General features: G+C 39.3%; 1 pseudogene; it reads left to right on the forward strand.

Moving 5' to 3' along the window:
* Positions 1-19,489, forward strand: part of LOC148001512 (cyclin-G-associated kinase pseudogene) — a 44,002-nt pseudogene extending 24,513 nt beyond the window's left edge.
* Positions 19,490-20,566: the final 1,077 nt, after the last annotated feature.

Genomic DNA, 20,566 nt, shown 5'->3' on the forward strand with positions numbered 1-20,566 from the left:
TAGTGGTCTGAGATAGATCAGACATGCCTCACAGAGTGCCCAGCTCGGCCATGGCAAGTCACTCTTGCAGTTAGGACTGCACCGCAATGGCTAGGAACGAACTTATGCTTTAATAGACCATTCTGGGCTATACATGTGTTTTGTGAGAGTGGGCAACACAGATCATGGACCCGTGCTAATCCCATCATAAGGTTACTTCACAGCGGTGAGGTGTGCACCTGATATGTGGCACATATTATTGTAACTGACGCTTCCACCATCGACTGATTTTCCAGCCTGAGTTACAGGTTGTATTTAGGCTGGAGAAGTCGCAGCCAGCTGTGGGCGACCCAAGGGAAGTATCACAACACACACACACACACACACACACACACACACACACACACACACGGTTTTTTCAGCCTCCTCACAATAGAGGCAGTGATAATGGACTGAGATCTGCTTGGTAGCTGAATCTACCTGGGCCTTGATAAAAATCAGTTAACTTTCTAAGTACCCATGAACCAAAGGAGACAAGCAGCAGGAGTACTATAAAGGGACCCAGGATACTGGGTAGAAGCGTGGTGAGCAGGGGAGAGGCAGAAAAAAACAGTTTTTATACCATGCTTCACTCTTTTCTCTTTCTCTTTGTCTCTTTTGTAGACTTTCTCTAACTTTTGTAGGCTGTTTTCTACTAATCCTGTCTTAACATTCCTCCTTGAGTGCCGCACTGAGCCCTCCCTCCCTGTTGTAGAAAGAGAAGATCTAATCCCCTTCTATTTGTAGAACAACCTCAGCCAATGAAGCGACTGAGTCTTTAAGATAGGTTATTCCTTGTTGAAGCTCACTGATGTCCCTGTTTATGGTGGCACTGAGCTGATGATAACTCTGTTGGGAGGTGATCAGGGAGGCAATCCCAGTTTCTGTCCCCACAGCTGACAGGCCTAAGAGTTCTGCAAGAGTCAGGGCAGTGATGGGTTCTCTCTTTGTCCATTAGAAGAGTCATCTGTAAAGACAAGGTGAACTCCCGACATAGGGTGATCACGTGTTACCTTTGAAAAGACCACTGGGACTGTAATTTTGAGAAAAAAATGTATCAACTTATCTGAGGGGTAATGATTCTCTATCTTACCCTGAAAGGCAATGCAGCTAATTGTCCATTCATCTGCACGTTGACTGACCCAAGAGTTCTGGGAGGGGCTATAGAGTAATATTAAAGCATTGGGTTCACTTCCAAAGAGCTTATGGGACTGTTCTCTTCCAAGACGTATGATTTGTGCCACCAGCAAAGGATAGGTGGAAAGGACCCTAGTTAAGAAGACAGGTAAATGTATCCAGTAAAGAGGATATTTCTGTCAAAAAAACTGCTGTTGGGGAAAAGGGGATAGGAAGGACATCATTGGAAAATGTCGAGAATACCAGTGAAAAATCACAAAAAGGAACTGCCTGTTTCTCAAGATTAACTTTATGGTCTGCTAGTTCCTGGGAGAAGCTTCCTGCTTCTCAAAATTGTTCTCTAAGATTTTAGTCTAACTTTATGGTCAGATACTTCCTGGGAGAGAGTTGTTGAACCGGCTGATGTAAATTACCCATTCTATGGTCCTAGGAGAAGCTTCCTGCAACATAAAATTCCAGGGCCTAACCAGTTTTTTTTTTCTTTTTCTTTTCTTTTTTTTTTTTTCTACTCAGAACATTTGTCTAGTGGGTGAGGCAACCTTAAAACTTCTACCTTTCATTCCCCACTTCTTCTAGTGGCTAGTTCTAATCATACAACTAAATTAAAACATGAAATTGCTGACATAACATCAAAATCTGAACAGCACATACTCTTTCTCTCATGACAGTAACTAGCTTATTTAACACATATGGACTTATAATCAGAAACAAAAGCAAAATTAAGAAGGGTCCCATAAGGGAAGATATCAGAGTAGTCATCCAAGGAGATCTACGATACCAGATCTCGAACCATCCCTGATGGTCTCTGTCTCTCTGTCTTTTGTCTAACCTTTTTTAAAGTTTACTCACAGAGTCTTAAATTACTACTGAATGGTCTACATAGAAGCAACATTTTTTCTTTTAGTGTAGCACACAGACCTCCTTCTTTAAGGAATATCAGGTCTAATTAATCTTCTTTTATTCTGAAGGACTATCTCTGAGAGGGGGGTTAGGGATTCTTGGAGGTCAGCTAACAAGTCTTTTTTACTCTTTCTATATCAATGGCATTTCTGAATTCTCCATAAGCCTTGTGTTGCAGGGCAACAGCAAATGTCCTTGTAGGTGCCCTTGCAGCACCTTCAGATAGGCCTAAGTAATTTTCAACTCTCTTTTGTGTCTTAATAAGTCTTAAGCATCAGGATTCCAATCTGGACACTATCTGAACCTACACACAAAGATCATGATTGCGTTTTAGAACTTCTAAACTTATACAGGTTGTGATCCCTGAGGCACAGTCCCAAGAAGTGTTAGGAGTACTATCATATGCAATGTTACATTATTTGCAATAGAAATCAAGTCTATCCCCACACCTATCCTGAAGGAACCTAGGGCAAACAAGAAATTCTTGTTTCTAAAGCACATTCCTCAAGTAAGCATTATAGATTTCCTGTAAGAGCTACTAACAAGCATCTCAAGTGGGATGGTGAGAAAACAAGAAGAGAGTCCATAAAATAGAGGTCCAGCGAAGAGGGCAAATAGCATTCAGTCACACAGAGAGAAAATCAAAAGATTAACAGACAAAAAAAAAAAAAAGAAAAGTGCGCACCAAAACAAAACATTGTCAAAGTCACGAGTAACACAAAACTAAGACCTAAGACACACAAAGACCACTCTGGAAATACAGACGGCCAGAAAGGCAGGTCTTTTCTCCAATCCATGAGAATCACCAAATCCTCACTGGCACCCAGACAGAAATCTCCCAGGCATCCCTGTGTCCCTTCTCACCTCCTGATACATCTCCCAGGGCAGCACAATCAGTGAGCACCTGGCACATCTACCGCTCACATTTGCGTCTCTCCTGAGACATGAGCCTCACTCTCAGCCCGAGATGGGAGCAACTGCAAAACCAGAACTCCAGAACTCACAAGCAAATACAGACCCAGAGTAGCAAATAGAGACCCAGAGATTAGCCGGGACAAAACACAAAGACACAAAGACACAGACGTTATTTCCTGAATCAGAACCACCTGGGATCCTTTTTCTTACAATAAGTCATTTCAACACTTTCCAACCTTGTCCCAACTATAGGAGCTAATTTCTGTTCCTTCAGTAATAAACCAAGGACAAGTTTCTGACAAAAAGATAAAAAAAAAAAAAGATTAATGAGATCTTTTTTCTTAACTTTTATTCCTCTCTCTCTGAGTGAGTGCCTGATTTCTCCTATGAAACAAGCTTCCTTAGACAATACCTTACCCCCGACAATGGGACGTCAAGTATTTTGGGGCCCTGTCTTACTTCCTCTCCAGAGAAGCACAAGCGATGCGCCCTGAAGAGTTCTCAGTTTTTCCGAGGATCTCCTTTCTCCGTCTTCCGGTAGTTGGCCGTGCTTCGGGTCCCTGTTCAGGTGCCACTTGACCCGTCCAGCAGGTCCAGTTATTCAGGGCCCAGAAGAGGCTCTACCTGAGGGTCAAGGGAGGGGAGAAAAGATGGAGACCAAGCAAGCTTCTGTTGTCAAGGTCTCGATTATTGAGAGGAATGTACAGCATTTAAAGCTCTGAAGCAGGAATTTTATATTTTGGGACATCTTTGGGGTATATGCCCAAGAGAGGTATAGCTGGATCCTCAGGCAGTTCAATATCCAATTTTCTGAGGAACCTCCAGACTGATTTCCAGAATGGTTGTACCAGTCTGCAACCCCACCAACAATGGAGGGGTGTTCCTCTTTCTCCGCATCCTCACCAGCATTTGCTGTCACCTGAGTTTTTGATCTTACCCATTCTGACTGGCGGGAGGTGAAATCTCAGGGTTGTTTTAATTTGCATTTCCCTTATGACTAAAGATGTTGAACATTTCTTTAGGTGTTTCTCAGCCATTTGGCATTCCTCAGCTGTGTATTGTTTGTTTAGCTCTGAACCCCATTTTTTAGTAGGGGTATTTGTCTCCCTGCGGTCTAACTTCTTGAGTACTTTGTATATTTTGGATATAAGTCCTCTGTCTGTTGTAGGATTGGTAAAGATCTTTTCCCAAACTGTTGGTTGCCGTTTTGTCCTAACCACAGTCCTTTGCCTTACAGAAGCTTTGCAGTTTTATGAGATCCCATTTATCGATTCTTGATCTTAGAGCATAAGCCATTGGTGTTTTGTTCAGGAAATTTTTTCCAGTGCCCATGTGTTCCAGATGCTTCCCTAGTTTTCTTCTATTAGTTTGAGTGTGTCTGGCTTGATGTGGAGGTCCTTGATCCACTTGGACTTAAGCTTTGTACAGGGTGATAAGCATGGATCAATCTGCATTCTTCTACATGTTGACCTCCAGTTGAAAAAAGCACCATTTGCTGAAAATGCTATCTTTTTTCCATTGGATGGTTTTGGCTCCTTTGTCAAAATCAAGTGATCATATGTGTGTGGCTTCATTTCTGGGTCTTCAATTCTATTGCATTGGTCTATCTGTCTGTCTCTGAACCAATACCATGCAGTTTTTATGACTATTGCTCTGTAATACTGCTTGAGTTCAGGGATAGTGATTCCCCCTGAAGTCCATTTATTGTTTAGGATAGTTTTAGCTATCTTGGGTTTTTTGTGATTCCAGATGAATTTGCAAATTATTCTGTCTAAATCTTTGAAGAATTGGAATGGTATTTTGATGCGGATTGCCTTGAATCTGTAGATCGCTTTGGTAAAACGGCCATTTTTACTATATTAATCCTGCCAATCCATGAGCATGGGAGATCTTTCCATCTTCTGAGGTCTTCTTCAATTTCTTTCTTCAGTGTCCTGAAGTTCTTATTATACAAATCTTTTACTTGCTTGGTTAAAGTCACACCAAGGTACTTTATATAATTTGGGTCTATTACGAAGGGTGTCGTTTCCCTAATTTCTTTCTCGGCTTGCTTCTCTTTTGTGTAGAGGAAGGCTACTGATTTATTTGAGTTAATTTTATATCCAGCCACTTTGCTGAAGTTGTTTAGCAGCTTTAGTAGTTCTCTGGTGGAACTTTTGGGATCACTTAAATAAACTATCATATCATCTGCAAATTGTGATATTTTGTCTTCTTCTTTTCCGATCTGTATCCCCTTGACCTCCTTTTGTTGTCTGATTGCTCTGGCTAAAATTTAAGAACTCTATTGAATAAGTAGGGAGAGAGTGGGCAACCTTGTCTAGTCCCTGATTTTAGTGGTATTGCTTCAAGATTCTCTCCATTTAGTTTAATGTTAGCAACTGGTTTGCTGTATATGGCTTTTACTATGTTTAGGTATGGGCCTTGAATTCCTATTCTTTCCAGGACTTTTATCATGAAGGGGTGTTGAATTTTGTCAAATGCTTTCTCAGCATCTAATGAAATGATCATGTGTTTTTGTTCTTTCAGTTTCTTTAGATAATGGATCACGTTGATGGTTTTCTGTATATTAAACCATCCCTGCATGCCTGGGATGAAGCCCACTTGATCATGGTGGATGATTGTTTTGATGTGCTCTTGGATTCGGATTGCCAGAATTTTACTGAGTATTTTTGCGTCGATATTCATAAGGGAAATTGGTCTGAAGTTCTCTTTCTGTGTTGGATCTTTGTGTGGTTTAGGTATAAGAGTAATTGTGGCTTCATAGAAGGAATTCGGTAGTTCTCCATCTGTTTCAATTTTGTGGAATAGTTTGGATAATATTGGTATGAGGTCTTCTATGAAGGTCTGATAGAATTCTGCACTAAAACCGTGTGGACCTGGGCTCCTTTTGGTTTGGAGACCTTTAATGACTGCTTCTATTTCCTTAGGAGTTATGGGGTTGTTTAACTGGTTTATCTGTTCCTGATTTAACTTCGGTACCTGATATTTTTCTAGGAAATTGTCCATTTCCTGTAGATTTTCAAGTTTTGTTGAATATTGCTTTTATAGTAAGATCTGATGATTTTTTGAATTTCCTCTGAATATGTAGTTATGTCTCCCTTTTCATTTCTGATTTTGTTAATTTGGACACACTCTCTGGGTCCTCTCGTTAGTCTGGCTAAGGGTTTATCTACCTTGTTGATTTACTCAAAGAACCAACTTTTGGTTCTGTTGATTCTTTCTATGGTTCTTTTTTTTTTTTCTACTTGGTTGATTTCAGCTCTGAGTTTGATTATTTCCTGCCTTCTACTCCTCCTGGGTGTATTTGCTTCTTTTTGCTCTAGAGCTTTTAGGTGTGCTGTCAAGCTGCTGACATATGCTCTTTCCTGTTTCTTTCTGCAGGCACTCAGCGCTATGAGTTTTCCTCTTAGCACAGCTTTCATTGTGTCCCATAAGTTTGGGTATGTTGTACCTTCATTTTCATTAAATTCTAAAAAGTTTTTAATTTCTTTCTTTATTTCTTCCTTGACCAGGTTATCATTGAGTAGAGCATTGTTCAATTTCCACGTATATGTGGGCATTCTTCCCTTTTTGTTATTGAAGACCAGTTTTAGGCCGTGGTGGTCTGATAGCACGCATGGGCTTATTTCTATCTTTCTGTACCTGTTGAGGCCCTTTTTTTATCCAATTATATGGTCAATTTTGGAGAAAGTACCATGAGGAGCTGAGAAGAAGGTATATCTTTTTGTTTTAGCATAGAATGTTCTATAAATATCCGTTAAGTCCATATGGTACATGACTTCTCATAGTCTCTCTACGTCTCTGTTTAATTTCTGTTTCCATGATCTGTCCATAATGAGAGTGGGGTGTTGAAATCTCCTTCTATTACTGTGTGAGGTGCAATGTGTGTTTTGAGCTTTAGTAAGGTTTCTTTTATGTATGTAGGTGCCCTTGTATTTGGGGCATATATATTTAGGATTGAGAGTTCATCTTGGTGGATTTTTCCTTTGATGAATATGAAGTGTCCTTCCTTATCTTTTTTGATGACTTTTAGTTGAAAATTCAATTTATTTGATATTATTTGATATTATTGATATCTCCAGCTTGCTTCTTCCGACCATTTGCTTGGAAAGTTGTTTTCCAGCCTTTCACTCTGAGGTAGTGTCGGTCTTTGTCTCTGAGGTGTGTTTCCTGTAGGCAGCAGAATGCAGGGTCCTCGTTGCGTATTCAGTTTGTTAATCTATGTCTTTTATTGGGGAGTTGAGGCCATTGATGTTGATAGATATTAAGGAATAGTGATTATTGCTTCCCGTTATATTCATATTTGGATGTGAGGTTATGTTTCTGTGCTTTTCTTCTCATTGTTTTGTTGCCAAGACGATTAGCTTCTTGCTTCTTCTAGGGTATTACTTGTTTCCTTATGTTGGATTTTACCATTTATTATCCTTTTTAGTGCTTATCTGTAGAAAGATATTGTGTAAATATGTTTTTGTCATGGAATATCTTGTTTTCTCCATCTATGTTAATTGAGAGTTTTGCTGGATACAGTAACCTGTGCTGGCATTTGTGGTCTCTTAAGGTCTATATGACATCAGTCCACGATCTTCTGGCCTTCATAGTTTCTGGCGAAAAGTCTGGTGTGATTCTGATAGGTCTGCCTTTATACGTTACTTGACCTTTTTCCCTTACTGCTTTTAATATTCTTGCTTTATTTTGTGTGTTTGGTGTTTTGACTACTATGTGTTGGGAGGTGTTTCTTTTCTGGTCCAATCTATTTGGAGTTCTGTAGGCTTCTTGTATGCCTATGGGTATCTCTTTTTTTAGGTTAGGGATGTTTTCTTCTATGATTTTGTTGAAGATATTTACTGGTCCTTTGAGCTGGGAGTCTTCACTCTCTTCTATACCTATTATCCTTAGGTTTGATCTTCTCATTGTGTCCTGGATTTCCTGTATGTTTTGGAGCTGTAGCTTTCTCCGCTTTACATTATCTTTGACAGTTGCATCAATGATTTCTATGGAGTCTTCTGCTCCTGAGATTCTCTCTTCCATCTCTTGTATTCTGTTGGTGAAGCTTGTGTCTACAGCTCCTTGTCTCTTCTTTTGGTTTTCTATATCCAGGGTTGTTTCCATGTGTTCTTTCTTGTTTGCATCTATTTCCATTTTTAATTCCTTCAACTGTTTGATTGTGTTTTCCTGGAATCCTTTCAGGGATTTTTGTGACTCCTCTCAATGGGCTTCTACTTTTTTATTTATGTTTTCCTGGAATTCTTTCATGGATTTTTGCGATTCCTCTCTTTAGGCTTCTACAGGTTCTCTAAGGGAGTTCTTTACATCTTTCTTGAAATCCTCCAGCATCATGATCAAATATGATTTTGAAACTAGATCTTGCTTTTCTGGTGTGTTTGGATATTCCATGTTTGTTTTGATGTGCGTATTGGGCTCTGATGATGCCATGTAGTCTTGGTTTCTGTTGCTTCCCGTGGTTCCTGCGATTGCCTCACGCCATCAGATTATCTCTAGTGTTACTTTCTTCTGCTATTTCTGACCGTGGCTAGACTGTGCTATAAGCCTGTGTGTCAGGAGTGCTGTAGACCTGTTTTCCTGTTTTCTTTCAGCCTGTTATGGGGACAGAGTGTTCTGCTTTCGAGCGTGTAGTTTTTCCTCTCTACAGGTCTTCAGCTGTTCCTGTGGGCCTGTGTCTTGAGTTCACCGGACAGGTCACTTGCAGCAGAAAAGTTGGTCTTAACTGTGGTCCCAAGGCTCAAGTTTGCTTGCGGGGTGCTGCCCACGAGCTCTCTGTGGCGGCAGCAACCAGGAAGATCTTGTTCTTTTTTTCTTATACTTGCCACATCTCTAGCTGAGCAGTCGTGGGAAGTAGTCAGCATTTCAGTCATTTGAGAAAGAACTCTACTTTTATTTTTCCACATTCTTCTGAGTTCAACACAGGGACGTGAACAGAGGTCAATGAGAAAAAAAATGAATTGAATTAGTATGTAAGAATTTTAGAAATTCTCATCATTGCAGATCTATAAGCCCACCTGTCAGTTTTGTAGGAAAAAAAATGTCCACATGTATTGAATTAACTTTCTTTCTTAAAGGGCTTGAAAGTTTGACCATTTTTCTTGGTGCACAACAAGAAGCACCTTAAAGGTGGAAAGCTTTTTTGGCTCACAATTTAAAGAATGCGGTATATTATAGTGGGAAAGGATTGTATGAAGATGAGATGGTTGTCAAGCTGTGTCTGCTGAGAGAATGGTTGTCAAGCTGTATCTGCTGAGAGAAAGCAGAGAATGAACAGAAAGGAAGAGTGGACAATCAAGCATAAGTCCAACACAAAGTCATTCTTTCATGTAGCCAACCTCTAGCTTCTACAGATTCTAGTAGGCACCTACCACTACCATCAATTATGAACAGAGTTTTCAAGTAGGTGAGCTTATGGTAGAATTTCATTTTCAAATTACAACACTAGGACATGGAAGAAAAATGTAAAATATTTATACAGTATACATTACGTTGTTTATTATAAAGACTGAAATTGTTCATCTCAAATCAGAGATAATCAACATTAATTTACTGACATCCAGCAGTCCTGTATATGTATCAGGAACAGCTTGCATTTGAGAAGTAGAAAATATTTATTTAAAATCTTGTTTGTGCCCCTCAATTACTGTGCGACTTCAGAAGTATCATTTAGGTCACCGAACACACATTTTTCTCATTACTGAGATCAGAACAGTGATAACTAAGAAAAATCAACGGGCTGTATACCAAATCCTACAGCAAGAAAACTACCAATTAAAACTAAAAATAGTTGCAAAATATGTAGCAGAGAATGAACAGAAAGGAAGAGTGGACAATCAAGCGTAAGTCCAACACAAAGTCATTCTTTCATGTAGCCAACCTCTAGCTTCTACAGATTCTAGTAGGCACCTACCACTACCATCAATTATGAACAGAGTTTTCAAGAAGGTGAGCTTATGGTAGAATTTCATTTTCAAATTACAACACTAGGACATGGAAGATTTTATTTTACACATGGAAAATTTTATTTTACACATTTTTTTATGTGTATAAAAGTCATAGGTTGTCTTCTATAGCTCTGTACATTTCTTATTGAGGTAGAATCTCTCACTGTATTGGAGCTTACTCAATTTCCGAGAGTAGCTGGCTACAGAACTTCAGGGCTCCTCCTAGCTCCCTGTTTCAGCACTGAAGTCATAGATGTGTATTATAATACCCGAATTTTTGCATGGGTACAGAGGACCTGAACTCAGGTCTTATGCTTGTTTGTATAGCAAGTTTTTTTCCCAACGAGAGGCCTCATGGAACCCAAATAGGAGTCAAGGACAGTGCCTTTTTCTATTAGCGTTGTTCTTCTCACTCTCTCCATCCCCACTCCTCTGTGTGTGTGTGGGGACCTGTATTTTTTCTCTCGCATATATTTAGTAAAATGTATTAAATATATAGAGAAGCAAGATCATTTACAATCTGCACATTTTTAGTGCTAATGTGTAATTATTGTGCTCAGAATATATATAATATATCTGAAATTTTATATGGGACTTAAAATGCTGATTGACATTTATAGTGATATTAATACAAACTTGAAGAAATTGCTATTAAACTGGCATCATGAGACCAAAAATGTACATGAATCCAGACAGTTTTCAAACCTTGGCAGCAGCTAAGTTACACTAACTATAACCTTGAAGGAAGGTTATACTTTGTCACTTGACATTTTAAGATCCACTGACCTTTATTTCACTTGTAATATTATTATGCTTTTTCTTTATGTGCTTTCTTGGTCTATTCCCAGATTATTTTTCATCTTGATTTCCAGAGAAGTGATGCTTGTCTCTGGGCATGCCACTTCATACTCTTCTTGCTTTTATGCACAACACAAATATTTTTTCAGGAATTTTAGAAACCATTTGAAACAGTTACCTACACTTCTATTTAGGTTTGTATCAGTTAGACCATTGAAATAAAAGATTTTTAAGGGGAGGGAATAGATAGGACTCAGGAGCCAATAGGAAGGACAAATGGAGGGAGGACTACAATTAGTTTATAGGAGAAACGTGCTTCATGGTGATGGCAGGCAGTGAAGAGTGAAGGTTCAAAAGGACTGTCATGTCAAAAAGGATAAATCAGAGCTCTGTCTTCAAGGAGTATTACACTATTCTGGACCATACCTACTCTATGTCCTGTTGAACTATGGTTGTACACTAATCTTCAGGTCTTCAACCAATGTGATTGTGGTGTCTGTGTTCTATCTGACTCTGTGTTTATCATCATGAAGGTAAGAGGGCATATAGTTGGTACAGTAGACCATTCCAGGAAACTTGGTAGGTTGAGTGTATTAAGAGTACCATGTACATGGGCACCCACTTGAGACAGTAGGTGGCTTCCTAATCTCTGTCAAATTTCAAGCCTGGAAAACCTGCCTCATTTCCCACATAAGGAAACATGATTCATGGTCACATAGCCTCAAACAGAATTCTCCCTACTAATTGCTAATGATGTACCTAGAGACCCTGATGGTTTAGCCAATATTCTTTCATTCATGGGCATTTCTCCCTGAAAAGGTTATTTAATATCTGCCCATCCTCAGGAAGTAATATGAACCCATTTCCCATGGTGATTAATTAGTAAACAGTTTTGAGTCAAGGACTGCTTCTTTCATCAATAACTATCATAGGGAGTGTGGAGAAAGCCTTTCTGGACTCCCAGACAATCATTCCTAAGGACTTTTGCCTATGAGCTAAAGGAGAACTCCCATGTTCCTCAGACCCAAGCTAGTTTCAATCCTCAGCCTGTGGACCGTGACACTGTCCCAACCTGTGCCTGGATGTCCATGAGTTTGGCAGTTCCTTGTCCCAACCTTTGTCATCTCGGGCTCTTAAACCTCCACAATTCTGTTCACAACAACTTAATGCAGGTTTTCTAACTGAAACTGGAAACCTAGGTGTTAGGGAATCCCAGCTTCGGCCGACCACTTCTTAGGCTGTGTTTTCCCTATCCGTGTGTGGTCCCTCCCAATGTCCATGCTCACACCTCAGTGACAGGGCAGAAGGCAGACCTGACATAAATCTACACAGTACAATCTGTACAATATGCAACTCCATGAAGAGTACAAAGCATAATATTTGTGATAATATTTGAAATTGAGGTGCTCACTAGACTAGAAATTGACAAGTAAGTTAGGTTTGACTTATTAGCCAGATTCAGGGACCAGGTTGTCTCCAACTTCTTAACATTGCAATTCCAAACACACATACTATGAGAACTCCAAACCTCAGTCAGTGGAACTTACTTCAAGACAACAACACATATTGATGCAAAGCAAGAGGTTTATTTTCTGGCACATCTGCGTCAACCCTCAATCAGTCCCCGAGGCAAGAGACTAGAAAGCAGCAAAAATTGACTATTACAAGCAGTTTTTATACTTTTAAAGGGCACAGGTTACATCTGCAAGGTTACAGTTCAAACTTATTGGCTATGCATATTGACCTTTAAATCTATTGGCTAACAAGCATGGGAAGATCATGATAAGCATATGAACTATACCTGGGCTTTTCCAGAAGATCAGTACATTCTGAGATATTTTACTCAAAAACGTTCCTGTGGGTGGAGAATAGAACTTGGCCTAGCTTTGACCCAAGATTGGAAGCTGGAAGCTTGTCTAGCCTTGACCAGAGGCAGGTGGGTGTAAGACTGGCAAAAGCCTTTAATGTCCTTCAATACCTGACTCTGTGGACTGATTTAAAATTAGGCTCTACTTTTCTTTCCAAACCTGGTAATTGAGCCCAGGGCCTAGTACATACTAGCGCAGTTTTCTACCACTAAACAATCATTCCTATTTCTGGCTTTCCTCTCTGGATTCTGGAACTAGATGGCAGGTCCTCATATTATCAATTCAAGAATTTCACTATCTCCTCAGCCCCTTTAAGGTTTTTAATAAAATTTATTTAATTTTATTTCTAAAAAGAGGATCGCTATATATAGGCAATGTACTTTTCTGCATTCTTCCTGCAGATCTCTGATCTCTGGAAATGAGTGTAGATTCTTCACTCAGCTCAAGATAGTCCTTTTAGCCATTTTGTCCATGTTCTTCCCACTGTCTTTCTAGGCAGAACGTGATTGTTCCTATCTGATTGACCTAGACAATGAATACTCACACTTTTTTCCTTCCTTCCTTTCTTTCTTCCTTTCTTTCTTTCTTTCTTTCTTTCTTACTTTCTTTTCTTTCCTTTTATTATTTAGATTTGTTTATTCATATGAACACACTGTCACTTTCTTCAGACATACAAGAAAAGGGTAACAGATCCTGATAGACATGGTTGTGAGCCACGATGTAGTTGCGGAAATTGAACACAGGATCTCTGGAAGAGCAGTCATTGCTTTTAACCACTGAGCCATTTCACCAGCCCAATGAATACTCGTTTACCTTAGAAATGTTGCAAGATACTATTTGTTTGTCTCTTTTTCCTCTAAAATTACCTCTCATGATCTCCATTGAAAACTTCTCAGAGTCTTATTTCTTTGACCAGAAGCAGTCCTTCTGTTCTGTATCATCAGGACAGGCACAGAATTAGGGCTCCAGGGGGCTGGGGATTTAGCTCAGTGGTAGAGCGCTTACCTAGGAAGCGCAAGGCCCTGGGTTCGGTCCCCAGCTCTGAAAAAAAAGAACCAAAAAAAAAAAAAAAAAGAAGGCAGCGTCAGTCAGGCGCTGTAGATAACTGTAACAGAATTAGGGCTCCATTCCAAATCTTAAATCTTCTAAACTGAAGTGTCTTCTACAAACATTTTATCCACAACAGAAGGCAATAGAAAGGACTTCTGTTATTGAATATATATATATATATATATATATATATATATATATATATGTATATATATATTTTTTTTCCGATATAAGAAGTTACCTGAAGAACCTGGGAAAATGGTTCAGATGGTTAGGTGCCTGCCATACAGACATTAAGTTCTAAGTGCAGTTTCTCCAGGTAAATGTGGATCCCCAGGCAAAAAGCCAAGCATGGGAGTCCGCACAGGTAAGACAAGTGCTAGTGTCTTTCTCTGAGGGGTAGCAGTGAGAGTTGATCTGATTGGAACCCAATTTATATCTCTGTTCTCCATTTGCATGCACAACTTATTACAAATATGCATGAGCACACTTCCTTGATTATACAAGCATGTACACACATGCACATGAGGGAACTGGCTGCAGGATTTATAGTTTATCTGTTTCTTTTGCTGCTTACATTATATATTAGTCCAATTGCCCACATTTCTCTACAAAATGGCCTATGTTTATGTCTTGCTTCTTTCAATGGCCTCTACACTCTCCTAGGTACATAGGAGGTTATTAGGATTCTCTTGCCTTGGTTCATTCACTAGATTTTAGACAAAATTTACTCTGTGCTAGTGTTTAACATATATTTAGACATAAACTTTGATTTCAGTTTCAATTCCTTATTTCCAGTTAAAGATTAATAGACAACTTTTTTTTATCCACTCTTATGTGACCATCCCATCAACACAGTTCCATTGTTCTTACATTTCCTGTTTGCACTTGTTAGAAGATTCACGGTAGCACAAATATTTGAGTAGTACTTGTAAACACCAGCATCAATAACCTCCTATATGATAATAGCATGTTAGTTGCAACACTGGATAGCTCTCACTTAACAATTTACAATGCATGGTAGAAACTCAGGAAATATTTTACTGTGATTAACTCTTCATTAGGGATCTGAAGTAAGGATCTTTGAACTTGATAACAATTCTCTTTTGTTTCCTGCCTCTCTGTCTCTGACTCTGACTCTGTCTCTGTCTCTCTCTCTCTTTCTTCTCTCTATCTCTATTTCCATATGGGTGTGTGTTTGTATATGTGTGTATGTGTTTCTGTGTGTGTATGTGTATGTGTTTATACCTGCATGTATACACATTTCTGTGACCTAAATGAAACTTCATATTCAATATATATATTTGAAATTGTTTACGTTAATTTACATTTATGACTGGGCATTCTAGATATCTTATTTCCAAGAAAAAAGCTTTGGTAAAATGGAGAATACAAAGTTGCATCTCTAGTTGTGATCTGAAGAGTAAAACTTATAGATTAAGAATACAAATATAATTTGCTGTTGTTTTTGTTGTTGATGATGATGATGTTCTTGTTGTTGCTGAATCTAAATCTGTCACTTACAAAACATGCAGAATTTCAGTAATTAATTTAACTCATTAAGTCAAAATTGATAACATTGACACTATTCCTAGAATGGTTTCTCGATGTTAATAAGTGTCAACCATTTGTGTTAGTTTACTTTCTCATTGTTGTGACAAAATAGCCAGCAAAAACAACTTGAGAAAGAAGGGTTTATTTTGGCTCAGAATTTAAGAGGACAGTCCATGATAGTTGGGAATGCATAGCAGGAGACACATGAGGCAGTTCACTAGTTGCATTGTAGGCACAGCCAGAAATTAGGGAGATAAATGATTGCTGCAGGTTTGACATTTAACTTGAGCTCATTACTTACTTTTTATTCAAGCCTGAACTACAGCCAAGGGATAATGTGGGTCCATTAAAAACAATGAGAATATTTATCTCAATTATCCAAATAAATACTCCGGAGACATACCTTGAGAAATGTCTTTTTTATGCTTTCAAATTGGAAATCAATAGTAATGATCAAACCAAAATTATATAGTTACTCTGTGTTTTTGTAAACTTTGATCTTACTTTTATATCAGTGCCAGATGAATGCAGTCTTCTCCCATTATTTTGTTTAACTTATTTACCTTTAATCTTGTTAAAAATGCATATAACAATAATAAAGCATTTCTGGAAGTAAGAAAACACTCAAGGTCTCTTAATCTTCATCCTTTCAGTAAATGGATTCTCTGTAAGTATAGAGTCAAGAAATTACATAGGGTCTGTTTTTCCTTGTCCCAAGCAATGGAAATGAGTTGAATTAAGGTCTAAGAGTGTTCTGGGAAATGTCACAGATCACACATTCTATCAAAGTTAATGGGCACACTGATAATGAGCAAAGTAAGACCCATGCACCTAGGTAAGGCATCCTAGAGTAACACAAGGGCTGGTCTTCATCCTTTCAGTTATAATTTAAATCAAGAAGTGAGAGGATTTCCATTATTCAATTAAGGGAACTGAGAAGTCCGAGAACTCACACCAGGTATCTACATTCATTGTTTTTTATTATTATTATAGCTTGAATGAATTATCTTTCTTTTTAACCACCAGAGGACTCTAATAACAAGGAGATGACATTTAAAAGAAATGTGTTGAAGATTATATGCATAAAGAACTTATTGATGGTAATGTAGAAATCAAGATAATAAATGAAGTTTGGAAGATGTGAGAACTTATTGATGGTCTGTATGACAAGCTTAATAAAACTGGGTCTCAAATTAGTGTGTCTGTTTGGGGGGGGAGCATGTGGAAGACAGAGAACAACCTTATATGTTGTTTGTTTCTCAAGAGCTGCCTACCTTTATTTTTGAGACATGATCTCTCATTAGGATCCTTAATTTCGGTAAACTAGTTATCCACCAAGCCCTGGGATATATTTGTATCTTCCTTGTTAGCTCTCAGGTTACACAGACATAGAACCTGAGTAATGTCTGCCACTGTACTTGACATCATAGATATTGGATAATTATGTAGGTACAGATTATGCTTTAATTAGAATGTCAATATGAGGTTAGAGAGAGAAAAAGAGGATTCAAATGAATGAAGATAAATGTAGATGCTTTTAAGCCTGTGCCTCAAAAATGAGTATATGTTCTTGTGTTACAGTACTACAGTATAGCAAGCAAGGTATAGCTTGTCCTTAGGGTTATGTATACAACATTTGGGCCTCAGTATGAAAGCAATGAGTGGTGACATTCAGGGCTGGTTAGATGATTCAACAGGTAGTGTGTTTCTTGGTCAAGAATAATGACAGAGTTCCATCCTTAGGAATTACATGGTGAAAGGTAGAACCAATTTCCATAAGTTGTTTTCTGACTAACATATATGTGCTGTGGTATGTTGCGTATGTATGCTTATATACAATAGATAAATTTGATTTAAAAAGAAAGAAGAGACAAGCCACTTATCAGAGACAGAGCCTGTTGAGAGATTAAAAATTCAATCAGGACTATGACCTTCAGAAGAGATTAGAATGTTTATCAAAGGGGATTTTTTTAGTTAGGCCTAATATTGCTGTGATGAAACACCATGATCAAAACAATTTGGGGATGCAAAGGTTCATTTGACCTTTACTTCCATATTACTCTTCACCAAAGGAACACAGGATAGGAACTTTAACAGGGCAGGGTCATGGAGATAAGAGCTGATGTAAAGGCTACACAGGAGTGCTGCTTACTGGCTTGCTCCTCACACATGCTCAGCCATTTTCATAAAGAACCTAAAAGGCTAGGCTCAGGGATGATGCTGTCAACATTTGGCAGTTCCCTCGCTAAAATGAATGGGCCCTCCACTATCAATTACTAAGAAATGCACTAAAGACTTGATTTCAACCTATATGTAGGCATTCTCTTAAGTGGAAGTCCCTTTTTCTGTTGACTTTAGCTCATCTCAAGTTGACATAAAACTATTCAGTACAGATACCCTAGTTTATCATGAGAGTTGCTATTTTAAACAGTTAGGGACACTTTAGGTTCTGAGCTCTCATCTCATATATAGTTTCTTGTCGTAGGGAAAGACCCTATCTTGTCATGGGCTGAATTATCAGAAAAAGCTGAATTCCCAGAATTGGATTCTGGCCCCAGATTAAACCTTATGAACTTAGACCACAATATCTTGCCCTGTGCTTTGTGGGTTAGCACCCAGTAAACCCTGAAACCCAGTAACATCTAAATATGCTCTGATTGGCTGGTCTTGGTTTATCAGATATGAGATCTGAGTTACTAGATAAGTAATAATCAACTGAAGAGAGCAACCTGCAAGGAAAAGTCCCTGACACTGTGGACCCATTTGACCAGTTCCTGCTGTCATCTAACTCGCACACCCAGCCCTGCTCCAAGCCTGATCTCTTTGATGAGTTTCTCAACTCTGACTCTGTAGCTTCCTCAACTGCCTTCCCATCGACACACAGTGCCCACCCCCATCCTGCAGCTCTGCCTTCCTGCACCTGGGAGATCTGCCAGCAGAGCCCAACAAGGTGATTGCTTCATCCAGCCACCCAGATCTGCTAGAAGGATGGGATACGTGGGCTGAAACTGGTATACCTGGGCCGGCCTCCATTCCAGTATCAGAAGGTACCCTCTTCTCTTCTGCAGGTCACCCAGCCCCTCCAGGCCCCAACCCCAGCCAAACGAAGTCTCAGAACCCGGACCATTTGCTGATCTCAGTGATCTCAGCTCTAGCCTCCAAGGCTTGCCTGCTGGACTTCCTGCAGGGAGATTCATTGGCACATCAGCCACCACTCACAAAAGCAACAGCTCCTGGCAGACAACTCATCCCACAGACCCTAGAACCTCATGGCCCCCGCAGGCTAAGCCAGCCCCCAGAGCCTCTGAACAACTAAGGTCTCACTTTAGTGTGATTGGGGCCCAAGAAGAGAGAGCTGTCTGTGCGCCCAGCTTTGCCGAAAAGCCAAAGGTCTCAGAAAATGATTTTGAAGATCTGCTGCCTAATCAAGGCTTCTCTAAGTCTGACAAGAAGGGGCCAAAGACCATGGCAGAGATGCAGAAAAAGGAACTTGCAGGAGATACAGACCCATTCAAATTGAAGCTTTTGGACTGGATTGAAGGCAAAGAGAGGAATATTCGTGCACTGCTGTCCACTCTGCACACAGTTTTGTGGGATGGGGAGAGCCGCTGGACACCTGTGAGTATGGCTGACCTGGTGACTCCAGAGCAGGTGAAGAAGCAGTACTGCCGTGCAGCGCTGGTAGTGCCACAGGGCAGCCATATGAACAGTCTGCCAAGATGATCTTCATGGAGCTGAATGATGCATGGTCTGAGTTTGAAAACCAGGGCTCAAAGCCCCTCTTCTGAGGCCTGTGATGACTGTGACTACAGGAGCTGCTTATGAATCCTGAATGCTGCTGGCCTGACTGAGGCACAAATGGGACCATAACAGGTGTGGCAGGTGATATCGCCGCAGGGGCCTGGACCATCTACTCCCAATCATCCCTGCATTCATCATGGACAAATACCATTCCATGGCTGGGAGAGAAAACATTCCTCAGATCTGATATTTGTTGTTTTGTTTTTCTTTTTCTTGTCCCAGAGGAAAAGTGTTGATTTATATTCCTTCCACAGCTGTCACAATTTGTGATTTACTTGGTGTCTGGTCGCTGTCACCTCTTGAATGGCACGTGTCGCTGGCACTTTTCTCCTGTCATTTCTTCAAATATGGGGGTACATCCACACCCTACTCTGATAAGTTTGCCAATCATCTGTACAGAATTAAATTATTTTCCGATGGCAAAAATAATAATAATAATAATCAACTGAAGATGTCAGGTGTGGAAAGGAGTTGGGAACATACTACACACATGTATAAGATTGCCACTAAACCACCAAATTTGTTTTGTTTTGTTTTGTATGTTTTTTCATGCTTTAAAGGGCTGTTCTGTGATCTGTCCTCGCTGACACCTGCACCTTTCTACTACCACAGACATAGCTTGGATCCAGACATAGCTTAGATACAGAACCCAGCTGATATCACCATGATTTTTTAATAAAGCAACATTTTTCTCTCTCAAATTTGGTTTTCCTAGTGGATTATTTCCAAATTTTCTGACCCTAACAAAACTCCAGATACCTTACTCTGTTTATCTCCAGCTTCCGGTTGGGATCATGAGTTTTTCCTTCTGCTCTTATTAATGCATGTTTAGCCATCTGGGTACTATGAGTTTCCTACCAGGGCTGAACAAACCTGATGCCATATCTTGAATTTAAAAAATTTATAATTTACAAATTCATTCTCTTTTTATAATTATCACAGAGCATGCAATATGTTATAGTACCAAAATACTGACTAAACTTGTAGGGTTGTAAATGCATTTTTTTTCTTAACATATTACCTATTTACTTATGTATATATTTGACACTTGCCTGAAACTCACCAATATGCTAGGGTGGTTGTTAAGCAAGCCCAAGGGACTTGATTGTAACCTCTGTCCAGCTCTGAATCATAACTTGGATTCTCACAACAGAATTGCTATGTGAATGTTGAGATTCAATTCATATCTTCAGACTTCTAAGGTGCACTATTTATTTATTTATTTATTTATTTATTTATTTATTTATTTTGAACGTGATATAGCATGAGTCATGTGGGAAGAAAGAATCTCATTGGCAAAAAAGGTACCAATCAGATAGGCTTGTAAACATGTATGTGGGGCATTTGGATTATTTTATTAACAATTAATGTAAGAGGGATCAGCCAGCACTACACATTTTTACATTTCTTCAGGTAGTCATAGTACATAAGAACTGTGTTGGGTAAGCCATAGGGAGTAATACATTAAGCAGTATTCCTTGGCATTTCTGCTTCAGTTTGTTCCTCCAGGTGGCTCGCTATGGATTCCTGCCTTGGCATCCCTTAGTCATGGGGTAAGATGATCTAACATATAATCTT

This window comes from Rattus norvegicus, chromosome 13 (assembly GCF_021556685.1).
Source record: "Rattus norvegicus strain SHRSP/BbbUtx chromosome 13, alternate assembly SHRSP_T2T, whole genome shotgun sequence".
Classification (NCBI taxonomy): Eukaryota; Metazoa; Chordata; class Mammalia; order Rodentia; family Muridae; genus Rattus; species Rattus norvegicus.